General features: G+C 49.2%; 1 protein-coding gene across 1 annotated transcript in view; it reads left to right on the forward strand.

The window, feature by feature from the left end:
* MDGA1 (MAM domain containing glycosylphosphatidylinositol anchor 1) overlaps positions 1 to 12,797 on the forward strand; it is a 171,990-nt gene that overhangs the window by 124,110 nt on the left and 35,083 nt on the right. The window lies entirely within an intron of this gene.

The following is a 12,797-nucleotide window of genomic DNA, read 5'->3' on the forward strand; positions in this document are numbered from 1 at the left end:
GGGATGGAGCCTGTGTGTGAGGCTGCTGTGCCACACCAGCCTGCCTTTATCTGCTGCCCCCTCTGCCTTCAGAGAGTCTAGAGAGGCTGTGGATGGAGCTGAGAGCTGTCCCTGCAGTCCATATCTGCAGTTAGTGAGGTTGGAGTGGGAATGCAGGCAGCCACCCCTGTCTCTTTCGTGCTGCAGGAAGGAGCAGCCAGGGAAATTTGAATGAGGCTGAGAAAAAAGGGTGAAAGAGTGAGCATGTGTGGAAAGGATTTGAATGGAGATATTGGAAAGCAGAGCTAGTGCTTGTGCCCTGAACTGGGAAGTTATTGAAGAAGTGGGACAAGTAAATAGAGAGCATCACGAGTGAATTGCAATGCTGGGAAGTGTCACTGCTGGGCACGAAATGAGTCACACGGACACAGTTTGAGGTGTGGTGAAAGAAAGAGCCAATTTTATTTGTTCTTTTAGTATTTACAGATTTCTGATCATGACCAGGGATTGGATAATCAGGTTACTGCCTTCCCAACCGCACTGGCTGTGAGAGACATCCATCAAAAGGCATATCTTTAATGGAATGTATAAACACCTATGTTTATAGTTACTTTCCTGGGAAAGTGGCTAGAACTTGTAGAAAAACAATATCGAGGGCCTGATTCTCAGGGTGACAGGGAAGCTGGATGCCTGCAAAAACAGTTCCTTTGCTTCGATCAGCTTTTTGGGGGATCTACATGATTTTAATGTTCATTTTTCTAGCTGTTGTTTTTTAGAAATATCTTGGGGCTTGGTGATGAAACAGATTTTCTTTCTGATTCCTCCCTCAAACAAGCATTAATATAGAGCTGGTTGTGAGACCACATGCATGGCTTCACAGGTCACACCGGTCTCAGCACAGGTAGGTTGTTGTGGTGGCGTAGAGCAGAACCACAACACTAACTCTTGACAGATGTGTTTATTAATATCCTTTAGCTTTATTAAGGCTGCTAGCTGGTACACATCTGGCGTGAACATCATTCAGTCTGAAAATATCATCCTGGTTTTTTCCTTTAATAGCCTCTATAAACAGAAAATGTAGGTGTGGCAGTGTCATACCTTGGGCCCTCTGCTGTGACAATGCCCCAAGTGGGAATGGAACCAGGGGCAGGGGTACTGTGGCATCCTGCTTTTGTCTCTTGAGACTCTAGGTCTGTGTTCCCAGTACGTGGGCCAGCTCAGCTGGCTACAGTGGCACAAGCACTCTGCGAGCATCACAAGCTGGCTCAAATGAGACGACGGGGAAAGGGCAGGTAGTATGCACCAACAGGGTATGTGATGGTGAGGAATGAGAAAGTGTGGTAGCAGTTTGCAGCTCCTAGAGGTTTGGTGGCTGAGTGCATGTGAGTGAGTTCTCCCCTGATCACTAATACTCCTTACAGTGACAGGGAAAGGGACATGTACTGCATGTAAATACACACAAACCACATGAAGCTGCCTCTGCCCTTTGTAAGGTGTTTTTAGAGAACCCATTCTACAAGAACTTTCTTACCTCTGCAGCCTGTGTGATATTCACAGCCAGCTGGTAGAAACTGTGGATTTGTTGGGGTTTTTTCCTTCCCCATCCCCTTCCTTGGATTATTGGAAATGGAAGGAGGTAAAAGCAGAGGTAAGTCTCTGCGTTGTGCAGTGCTCTTGTTCTGGCCCCTGAGCCAGCTTCCTGAGCCTGGTGATGAATGAGCTTGTTGCATGAGCTCCTCCACTGAGACTTCAGTCTCTCTAATAAGGTGGCCAGTGTTTTCCTGTCCTCTGCACCAGCCTCTGCTTTATTAACTGCACTGCAGCAATATTAAACTGGAACACAGGGTCAACGTGATCCAGAGGAGAGATGCTGAGAAGAGGGTGGAAGGAGGAAGATATCAGGATAGCATGAGACAAGAGAAAAACACAGAGCAGGAGAAAGGGCAACATCTGGCAACTGAAGTGGATTGAAAAATGAGTTCCTGCTGGACTGATGCATGCAGCTCTGCACAGACCTGCTGCTGGCAATCAGGGACAAAAAGGATGTTTAAGGAGGGGGATGTGGAGGCAGACCTTGGCCTTATGTTTCTGTCTGCTGGACCTGTGCTAGTGACTGCAAGCCAGCACCTGCTCCACATGCACACAGCAAGCAGCTGGCTGGAGCTGCCCCCTTTCTCCCTTGCACTAATTTCATGCCCTTTAAACTGTGCTGGCAGTGCACCTGGCTCTCTCTACTGACAGCTGCAGCTGGCTCAGGGCCCATGCTGCTTTTCATACAGAGGCCAGACTTTCCAAAGACATCCATGGCCAGTTCTGTTGTGATGCCAGGACTGTAGAGACCATAGTAAAGATGTGCAGAGGGCAGTCTTGTTGGCAGCCAGTTTCTGTGTCAGTTCAAGTTGCATATTGGATAGAGACAGGACATATGCTGGGAGAAGCTATAGCTACAAAGTATTTGGTGGAGGGAAAAGACCCTCTTAAAACTTGACCTCTGTGCACCAAAAGGAGATAGACACTGAGCCTTTCCCATTACCTAGTAATCTAGGCTTCTTCTGGGAAGCAGGGAGGTTTCAACCCATGGGAAGCATATTTGGGAAGCACATAATGCCTTTAATTATTTCTGTTTTGCAGCCAAACCTTGGTGTCAGCCAGTTATTTATTTGGTTACACAAGTCCCTGAGGATAAACTCAACTAGGGGATCCAGAGCTTTGCAGTCCAGACTGGAGGCTGATTTCTCAGTTTGTCCTGGATTAGATGATGTGGGAGAGTATGTGATTTGACCTTGCTCCCAGAGGCTTTAGATACCCAAATTCCAGCTGAGATGGAATTTGCACTGTCTGAATTTCACCCTCAAGCTTCTGTCTGACTCTCCATTTTGTTTCTCTTCTAAAGGTTATGTCTAAACGGGGGAAATGGCTCCTGACCTCCTCCTATTTGCTGGCTGCCTTCCCAACACCCCAGCAAATGCCAGCCTGTGGGGAGGAGTTGCTGCCAGCCCACCCAGTCACATTCTGCTCCCCAGAGGGTCCCATGCCAGGAGCTGTGCCGCTCCAGCCTTCTGCTTCTTTTCTTCTTCTGACTGCTCCTCTTCTCCCAGACAACTGGGGGTCTGGTGCTAATGAATCCAGCTTAAGTCCCTGCCCCTGGGAGCCAGCTCTGCCGCTGCTTTGCCAGAGTGATGGTGTGGAGGGCTGGCAGATGCGAGGGCTGAGCAGGAGGAATGCCAGCTGGGTCAGAACGTCCTATCAATAACATCTGCCCTATGCAGATAGGGCGTTGTTGATATGAACAGATTCTGGCAACATCCTGGTGCCTCTGGGAACCACTGACCTGGTCCTGCTCACTAGACTGCTCCCAGTGCCTTGTAGTGTGGCACCAGGCTGACGGAAGGCATCAGAAGAGCTCCCAGCTCTCTGCTCCATCTTAGCAGAGAAGAAGCAGGAGGAGAAGGAGAGTGCAGCAAGTAGTTCCTCAAGCAACTCTGATCTTCAGGTACAATCTGTAACACAGGTGCAAAATTGTTTTTCACTGTGAGACCCACATGCAACCACAGGTTCTGGGGCAGACCAAGGACGTGGGTTCCTGGCTCTGTTGGAAATGGACGGGGCTTTGGCACAGAAGCCTCTACAGCAGCAGCCATTGCTACTGAGTTTAAACTTAGAGTTACGCATGACAGAGATAGAGACAGGCAGAGGAGGGATTGCATGTACTTGTTTTTACTAAGCACCACATCGACATTGCCCCTGCCCTGCTTTGAGAGTGGCCTTCGCTTCTGCTGTGCCCCCACCCCATCTTCTTGCCCCACACTGTCTATACAGTGTGTAAGCCATCCTCCATGCATCCTGGTTCCAGTAATCCTGCAACTTCAGAGTTAATGATGAATGACGCTGCTCTTGGCCGCACCAGAGCTCTGGGCTAGCTCTATGGTGCCACTCCGGCACAGGCAGTCACCAGGAGTGGGGAACTGCAGGGGAAAGGTGATCCCACTGCAGAACCTTCAGAGCACCGAATCCTGCTGGGCTCTGCCAAATCAGGCATCGTGGGTGGTGGCAAAAGGAAGGAGGAGACTCACTCGGCTGTACTTCCCAGAAGCAGGTTTATTCGGGAGAGGGGACGAGAACAAGGGTCTGGGCTGGGACAAATCAGGACTGAAGAGAGCCCAGAGCACCTCTGTGCACTGGGCTTTATCTCAGGGGCGGGCACAGTCCGAGGAGTAAGGAGAGGAGGTTACAATGTCAGGGACCAATGGGGATACAAAGAAGGTGGGAACATAACATAACAACCAATAACATTTCAAGGAAGGGATGATGTACATGAAAGGAGCTGGAAGGAGAGGTGGGGTTTACAGTGATGGATGGGGAGATGGGGCAGGGTAAAGGTGATTGATGGGGAACATTCAGGAAAACTGGGAGGGGTTTGTATAACAGACAACTGGGGCTAAACCATTACAATCAACGGGGGAAACAACATACTAACAAGTTTTAACAAATTCTTAACAAAATTAAATAAACGAACTACAACATCTCCCCCTTTCTTTTTTAGAAAGAGGAGGAGCAGAGTGTAGGGTCTGGGGGAGCAGAGGGCACGGTTTCTTCTAAAAACCAACCTTCACAGGTTGGCGGAGGATGGAGGAGGATTATTCAGGACAGGGAAACTGGGGTAAAAAGGGGACTCGGGGTTTCCTCCTCCTCCTAGTTGGTGTCTGGTGGCAGCCTCCTGGAACGCGACATCAATTTTTTTACTTTTTCTCTGGCGGCCTGTTGGGGTGTTTTGGGACATAAAGTTTCACCCATCTTTGTGGGATCCACCTCAGTCCCTGGGGCAAGGAGACACAAGTGTAACCCTGCCACCAGGTCACTAATTTAAAGGTTCCCAAGATCTTTTGGGACTCTGGGTCCCGTATCAGCATTGGCAGGTGTTCTTGTAGTTTGTAGTTGGTGGACTGAAAGTGGTGTACCACTGGAGGGTTTGGGCTGTCAAAAGACCAGTTTAAAAAGTTGATGGTAAACAAGGCTTTGCACATCTGATCTTGAGGTGTGCAGCCTTTCACTCTCTCTTTGATGGGCCAGGACCATTTTGAGTGATTGATGGGCTCGCTCAACAATAGCTTGACCTGTGGGGGAATGGGGGATGCCTCTTCTATGTTCCACTCCCCACTCCTGCAGGAAACCCTCCAGCTTCCTGGAGACGTATGCTGGACCGTTATCTGTTTCGGTTTCCCTGGGAACCCCCAGCACAGAGAAAGCCTGCATGAGGTGTTTGCAGACATGCTCAGCTTTCTTTCCCACATGGGCAGAGGCATAGACTGCACCAGAAAAGGTATCGATGGAGAGGTGCACATATTTGACCCTACCAAACTCTGGGATGTGGGTGACATCCATTTGCCACACTTCACAGCTCCCCAGACCTCGGGGGTTAACCCCCAAGCCCAGGGATGGCATTGCTGCTGATTGACATTGTGGGCATGTGGCCACAATGGCTGTGGTTTGATCTCACCTTAGATGGAACTGACGGACCAAACCAGGCACATTCTGATGATACACCTGGTGACTCAGTTTAGCCTGTTGGAACACATCAGGAAGCTGGGCCATCTCAACAAGGGCAGCAAGGGAATCTGCTCTTTCATTCCCCTCAGCTACCGGGCCAGGGAGCCCTGTGTGTGATCTTACATGCATGACAAAGAAAGACTGCTTTCGGTGAGAAACGGCATATATTAGTTTCAAAAGCAGCTCAAAAAGCTGAGGATTTGAGACTTCCTTCAATGCTGCATTTTCTGCTCTTGCTACTACTCCTGCTACATAGGCCGAATCAGTCACCAAATTAAATGGTTCGGGGAACCTCTCAAAGGCCCTGACAACATCAGCCAACTCAGCAACTTGTGGAGATCTCTCCACATACTTAACATCCATTTCCCACTGCTGAGTCTGAGGATCCATCCAAGTCATCACTGACTTGTGGGATGCTCTGGATACGTCAGTGGAAACTGTCACTGCCTTGAGAGGTTTTCTGCTCCTGATCTCTTTAGGAATTACACTGAACTTTGAGTTAAACAATTTATGAGCAGGGGCATGGACTGAAACCTGTCCACTGTAACTATCCAAAACAATTTGGAGAGTCTCATTTTCCTGCAGCAATTGGTTCAACATTTCCTTGGTCAGTTTATCTGGGGACTGCTCTGCTCCGAGACAGACTGACCGGTACCCATATGCATGTAAAGTCACACCCGGACATTTCCCAAAGCCTTGCCCTAGCTTTCCTGATAAGCTGAGCCATGAACTCCTGCGGCCTCGTGATACTTTTGGACCTCTGATGACTTAGGAAAACCCACTCTATGATCAAAAGTGGGTCCCTTGAGTCCTGGTCCCATTGATAGACAAGCCCAAACAGGTCTGGCAGATGTCCCAAGATAATAAATTCGAATGGCAGGTTCGGCTCGTACATATATGCCTGCCTCTCCACTAGTGCATCCTGTACCTTTTCCAGGGCTTTCCATGCCTCTGGAGTCAGAGACCTGGAATACTGCTGTGTAAAAACGCTTGCTCGCGGATATATGCCTGCCTCTCCACTAGTGCATCCTGTACCTTTTCCAGGGCTTTCCATGCCTCTGGAGTCAGAGACCTGGAATACTGCTGTGTAAAAACGCTTGCTCGCGGTGAGAGACTTCTTCAGGGTCAAGCTGTTCAAGTATAAGCAATTTATTATAAGGGTAAAAAGAGGGGAGACCCGTGTCCGCCACCAGCCTCAGCGTCCACATGTTCAGGGGCAGGAGGGAGAGAGCAGGCAGAGCAGGGGAGGAGAGGTTGGAAAAGGGGAGGGAGTAAGAGTAACAGAGGGAAAAAGGGAAAAACCAGAGGGAGAGAGCAGGGAAGACTAGAGAGGGATAGGAGCAGGGAGAAAGGGCTGAGAGTTAAGAGTGTGGGAGAGGGGTAAAGGGGTAAGAGGTAAGGGAGAGGGGTTCAGAGGTAAGAGAGAAAAGCTAAGAGCTAAGAGAGTGAAGTTCTTGTTACAATCCAATATATCTTTTTCTATCGTGAATATTCTAATACCCAGTAACCAATCACTATGAGACACACCCACTAAAGAATTTACATGCACCCTATGTGCTTCCCTATATTAACATACAGTGTTGCATTTTAGACTCTACAAAGCTTTACAAGTTCTTTCCTTGCTTCTTGACCTTTGGACTTTCTATCAGCAGAAGGATATTGTTTTATCAACAGGGATTCTCCTCTAGCTGGCTAGGCTATTGTTTGGTTATATAGTAACCAGTACTCAGTATCCTATAACTCAAAGCAGGCTTTCATTGCTACTTCAATTCTAGCCTTCATATTTTTAGAATCTTCTGCCAAACAATCACATTCATAAGGTTTCCCTGTTTCACCCTCCCCAACACTGGGAGAACTCAGCTCCTTCTCCCCGTTCAATAATATGAAGAGGGGGCCTAGGTCTTCAGTAGTGAGGCCCAGCCAAGGCCTGACCCAGTTTAAAGTCCCACACAGGGAGTGGAGGTCTGCCAGGTTTTTTGGATCGCTGTTAATAGCCAATTTTTGAGGAACAATGATCCTCTCAGCGATCTGGAGGCCCAGATATCTCCAGGGTGGCATCCTTTGAACCTTTGCTTCCTGGAGTTGAAATCCTGTGGAGGTTAGAGCTTCAACCACCAGGTCAAGCGCACGTCTCAGTAGATTGTCATGGGGGGCACACACTAGGACATCATCCATGTAATGGTGGATGATGGCCTCCCCCACTTTGGCACAGACGGGAGACAGCAATGAGGAAACATACCACTGGCAAATGGTGGGCGAGTTTTTCATGCCCTGTGGCAACACTCGCCAGTGGAACCTCCTCACTGGGGCTTCTCGGTTAAGGGTGGGCACCGAGAAGGCAAACCGTGGGGCATCGTCAGGGTGCAGGGGAATTTGGAAAAAACAATCTTTAATATCAATAATTGCCAATTTCCAGTTTCGTGGGAGCATGGTTAGGGTAAGCATCCCAGGTTGGAGAGGTCCCATGTCTACAATGACTTTGTTGATTTCATGAAGGTCATGAAGGAGCCGCCACTTGTCTTTCCCGGGCTTACGGATTACAAAGACCGGGGAATTCCAAGGGCTGGTTGTTTCAACTATGTTCCCTTTAGCTAATTGCTCCTCCACGAGTTCGTTGACTGCCTTTGTCTTTTCTTAGCGGCCACTGATCAATCCAGACCGCTGTATCCATTGTCCAATCTAACTTCTGGAAAGCGTGCTCCACGGTGACCGCCTCTAAAAATCCCGAGGGGTTTTCGGGATCTCTATTTTCATCCTCCACTGGGACATGAGATCTCTCCCCCACAGGGGAACCCGATAGTCAGCAACAAATGGGCGTAAATTCGCCAACTGCCCATCTGGCCCCGCAATTTGTACCACGCTCTTGGATACTCGTGCCAATTGTGTGCCCCCTATACTATAAATCTTGCCAGCCACAGGTTGCAACTCCCAATGTGACAGCCACCTCCTTTCGGGGATGATCGTCACATCTGCTCCCGTGTCAAGCAGACCCTTCATATTTAATGTTTCTTCACCCTGCTTGATGCTGCAATCAATGATAGGTTTGTCTTCACCCACAACCTCCGCCCAGTAGACGCCTGGTGCATGATCATCTACTGGGATTTCTTCTGGGATAGGTACGATTTGGGCAATGATTTGATCCTTTGCCAAAAAGAAGGGTGGGTGAGTGCGCCAAGACAATGAGGTTCTCTGGACCCCCCGGAAAGGTGATCAGAGAGATCTCAATCTCTGGGGGTGTGTGTTTAGTGTCCGCAATGGCAATGTACTTACAGGCTAGTCCGGAATCCATCAAAGTCCCATCCAGTAGATCCACAGCAACTACCTTCCAGTGCTGGGACCAGAAGAAAATGTCTTTGATATTAGTTAAATGTCGCGTCTGGTTGATAGGCCAAATCCTATTATTTTGTGCCCCCCACCCCCTCGCGAGACCTGTCCCATTTGTTGCTTTGCGTGGGACAGGTTCGCGCTGCACTCCTAGGTTTTTTTTGCATTTATTAGATCTTTATTCCCCCTGATGTCATTGGGTGGGGGAACCCTTCCTCCCATGCTGTTTCCTGTGTTCCCATGGCAAGGGCTGGGAGCTGGACACTCCCTTGACAAATGTCCCAATTGTCCACAGCAAAAACACTGCAGTTGGCTTAGTGGTGTACGCTGCATCACAGCCACAGATGGTGTCTTCCTTGGTGCTGGTGCTGGTGTTGTCTGGCTGAGTCCCACCATCGGAGCCTTCTTTGCACATGCTTCTATTATCATTTCTAAGGTGGGAGGCGGGTGGAGGGGCAGACTGAGGATGATTCGGTGGCACACTTCATTGGCATTATTTTTTGCCGCTTCCAACAGAATGTTCTCCTGTAGCTCAGCTTTCTCTATCTGTCTCTCCACCTGTGCCTGCAGCCTATCAACAAACTTAACAAAAGGTTCATTAGGGAATTGTTTAATTGACAGGAAAATGGCTTGGGGTTCTTCCTCAGGCATTAAATTGAAAGCTTTCTCGGTGGCCTCCGCAATTTTAACAAGAACAGACCAAGGTAAACCCCTGGCCTGCTCCTCAGGTTTAGCTCAATTCCCTTCACCACACAGGTGATCTAAAGTGAGGGGGTTTTCATTCATGTCAGCTGCAGTTATCTTCATTGTGCAATAGCTCAGGAAGCATGGTCTCCAACACCCTCTTCCACCCCTGTTTCCACAGCTTAAACTCAGCTGAGGAAAGGAGGCAGGAAAACAATTCTTTTAAGTCGGAGGGGACCATTTCGTTTGTAGAGAAGGTAGCTTTCAACAAGCCTTTAAAATACTCACTTCTTCTCCCAAACTCTTTCTGAGCTTTACACAATTCCCTCTTGGTTTGGAAGGAGAAGGGTTCCCATTCACAGTGTCTCCCTCCCCTGCCACGAAAACTCACCGGTGCAACGAAGGGAATATCAACCAGTTCTGGGTTCTGGCTTCCAAGCCTGTCACTTCCGGTTTCCAGAGTGTGGGAATCGGAAGGAGGGGCGTGGGAACCAGAAGCCAGAAGGGGCGGGGCTTTTGGAGGACCGATCGAGTGGGAGGGCTTAAGGGAGGAGCAACAGAAGGAAGAGGCAGGGTTTGGAGGTGTGGTGGTGGGATGATATGCCCTGGAGGAACAGCAATTTCCTCAGGGGAAGTGGGAGGGGTCAGGGTATGGAGAAGGGGAGGAGTTAAGGAAGAAAGGGTTGGTCGATGGGGGAAGAAAAGGATTGTGGGAAGGAGAAGCACAAGGAAGGGGTCTGACCATGTGGTCCCTGCCATCTTGTGGTCTCTGGGGGCCATTTTGTGGGTCAGGAGAAGAACATGGGAACACAGGGGAACAAGGAGAATGGGGGAGCACAGGGGAACAAAGATTCTGGGATATGTGCTGGGGGTTTTTAACTTCATTTAACTGGGGATTAACAACCTGGGAACCATTAAACTTTGGATTGACAACTGGGGAAGCAGGGGAATGGGTAGGGGCTCTGGCAGGTTGGCCAGGGCTGCCAGGGCTGGGGTGCTGAGGGAGACGTGGGGAGCCAGGGAGACTAGAGCCATTGCTGGTGCCCTGCGTAACACGGGATGCCCCACACGTCTCCCCCAACTTAGGGGCAGAGGTAGAGAGACATGGGGGTGGGGAAACTGGGGATAACTGCCCTGGCTGTCCTTGCACTCCCCCTTTTTCAATTAATGTAGACCTGATTAAAACAAAAAGTGGAATCAATTTAAAAGTAGTCTTGTCCCCTTGATTAGTTAAAACTGTCGATTTACTGCCCACAATATTCCAAAAATTAATAGAACTTGTATTTTCTGGGGACACATGGGGGTAGTACAAGAGCAGCCACCTAACTAATCTCTTAACAAACCCTTTAGAAAACTTTTTCCCTCCCCCCTCAAGCATTCCCACAACTTGGAGATAAATTCCCCTTTGCTGAGCCGACAACTTCGCGCCCATTTTTTAACACTTCGGCTCAGCAATCCTACCACCCCTCGACAGCAAAGGAAAACTGAAAAGAACAAAAGATAAGGGTCTGGAACCCGAAATAAGCCCTTATCACTTTCCCCCTCTGGGGAACTAACCATACCAGGTCCAGACAGAGTGCTGCGAGGGATGTCACACCCCGAGGCAATCCTCTGCACATGGAGGGTTGCCGCCTTGATCCCCGGGAGTGCCACCAGACAAAAGTTGGTCTGCTACTGCTGGGGTAGTCGCCACCCAAAATTCCACTGACAGGTAGCTGTCCGTCTGACTCCTCTGTGAGGTCTCCAGCCAAAGGCCCCACACTGGGCGCCAACTGACGCTGCTCTTGGCTGCACCAGAGCTCTGGGCTAGCTCTATGGCACAACATGGGCAGTCGCCAGGAGTGGGGAACTGCAGGGGAAAGGTGATCCCACTGCAGAACCTTCAGAGAACCGAATCCTGCTGGGCTCTGCCAAATGAAGTGTCGTGGGTGGTGGCAAAAGGAAGGAGGAGACTCACTCGGCTGTACTTCCCAGAAGCAGGTTTATTCGGGAGAGGGGACGAGAACAAGGGTCTGGGCTGGGACAAATCAGGACTGAAGAGAGCCCAGAGCACCTCTGTGCACTGGGCTTTATCTCAGGGGCGGGCACAGTCCAGGGTCCAATGGGAGCTCATAGAGGGAGGAGTAAGGAGAGGAGGTTACAATATCAGGGACCAATGGGGATACAAAGAAGGTGGGAACATAACATAACAACCAATAACATTTCAAGGAAGGGATGATGTACATGAAAGGAGCTGGAAGGAGAGGTGGGGTTTACAGTGATGGATGGGGAGATGGGGCAGGGTAAAGGTGATTGATGGGGAACATTCAGGAAAACTGGGAGGGGTTTATATAACAGACAACTGGGGCTAAACCATTACAATCAACAGGGGGAAACAAGAACATACTAACAAGTTTTAACAAATTCTTAACAAAATTAAATAAACGATCTACAACATTTGAACACTGAGACTGCCTGTCAGGAGAGCTGCCTTTGTGATGAAAACTTCAGCCTAGGGGTAAGGCAAGGGAAAGCTTAGTGAACACTGGACTATGGAAATTCCTGCCAAAGGTCTTTTTACCAGCGCCAGCATCTTCTGTACTTATCTTGCCACAAGGATCCAGGCACTGCACAGCGACAGGCAGGAAATTGTATCTTCACAATTCAATCCTCGTTCTTGTTCTTTCCCAGCCAAGCAAGCATGACCACGGCAGGGAAGTTTCACTGACATGTAATTCATCATTTTTAGTGGTGGTGATTTTGATAACGATATTTTGCCCATTGTTTTCTTGAAAATTCCCTGCTGCCTTAGCAAACCGAACAATGTTTAGTTGGTATGGTTCAGCTAGCATAATTCACCACCTTCCAATGGGAATCAGAGGAAGAGGGAGCCTGTGAGTGACCCTAGAGAACTATCAACTTGAACTAGACCCCTTGCTCTGCGGAGGCAGTCCAAGGATGGACCCTATGGAAGATTTCTGAGGAAATATGGTAGTAGGCTGCTCCCAGTGAGACACCAAATGAAGTGCCACATGGTGCAGGCAGCAAATGAATGAATTCTGCAGCAGTGATTGTGAACTGAAGGGTGTCATGGTGCAATGCCATGCTATTTGCACAGGACCTGAGTGCACTAACATGAGTGAGTTGGGTTAATTTTCTCCCTCCTGAAACCATTGCTTCTGACACAAACTTGCTTCAGGACCTGTAGTTCAAATTGTCCCTACAGTCCCTGCCTTGGAGGACACGAAGGCTTCCCTTAAAGGAGAGCTCAGGCTCCTGATCAG

This window comes from Parus major, chromosome 3, assembly GCF_001522545.3.
Source record: "Parus major isolate Abel chromosome 3, Parus_major1.1, whole genome shotgun sequence".
NCBI lineage: Eukaryota > Metazoa > Chordata > Aves > Passeriformes > Paridae > Parus > Parus major.